Consider the following 1,117-nt stretch of genomic DNA (forward strand, 5'->3'; position numbering starts at 1 on the left):
ACTTGGACCTTCATGACACAAGCACATGGTTAGGGACAGCTTGAATTAGCCGCTTAGGCCTGGATTTTATTTCCTTGGGCCTTCCTATCCACTGATGCTCAAAGCCTTGGATCCTTTTTACCCTTGCCTTTTGGTTTTAAGGGCTATTGGCTTTTTCTACTTGCTTTTTCTTTTTCTTTCTATTTTTTCGCCATTTTTTTTCACAAGCTTTTGCTTTTTCACTGCATTTTCTTGCTTCAAGAATCAATTTCATGATTTTTCAGATTGTCAATAACATTTCTCTTTGTTCATCATTCTTTCAAGAGCTAACAATATTAACATTCATAAACAATAAGATCAAAAATATGCACTGTTTAAGCATTCATTCAGAAAGCAAAAAGTATTGTCACCACATCAATATAATTAAATTAAATTCAAGGATAAATTCAAAATTCATGTACTTCTTGTTCTTTTGAATTAAAAATATTTTTCATTTAAGAGAGGTGAAGGATTAATGGAATTATTCATAACTTTAAGACATAGTTACTAAACACTAATGATCATGAAGTAGAGACACAAAACATAAATGAACACAACGTAAAAATCGAAAAGCAGAAAGAAATAAGAACAAGGAATGAATCCACCTTAGTGGCGTCTTCTTCTTGAAGGACCAACAATGTCCTTAAGCTCTTCTATGTCCCTTCCTTGCCTTTGTTGCTCCTCCCTCATTGCCCTTTGATCTTCTCTTATTTCATGGAGAATGATAGAGTGCTCATGATGTTCCACCCTTAATTGTTCCACATTGTAGCTCAAATCTTCTAAGGAAGTGTTGAGTTGTTCCCAATATTTGTTGGGAGGAAAGTGCATCCCTTGAGGCATCTCAGGGATTTCTTGATGATGAGCTTCCTCATGCATCTCTTGAGATCCGTGGAGGGTCTCTCTTGCTTGCTCCATCCTCTTCTTGGTGATGGACTTATCCTCTTCAATGGGGATGCCTCCTTCTATGATAACTCCAGCTGAGTAACATAGATGGCAAATAAGGTGAGGAAAAGCTAGCCTTGCCACGGTGGAGGGCTTTTCGGCTATTTTGTATATTTCATTGGAGATGACTTCATGAACTTCTACTTCCTCTCCAACC

Source organism: Arachis duranensis, chromosome 10, assembly GCF_000817695.3.
Source record: "Arachis duranensis cultivar V14167 chromosome 10, aradu.V14167.gnm2.J7QH, whole genome shotgun sequence".
NCBI lineage: Eukaryota > Viridiplantae > Streptophyta > Magnoliopsida > Fabales > Fabaceae > Arachis > Arachis duranensis.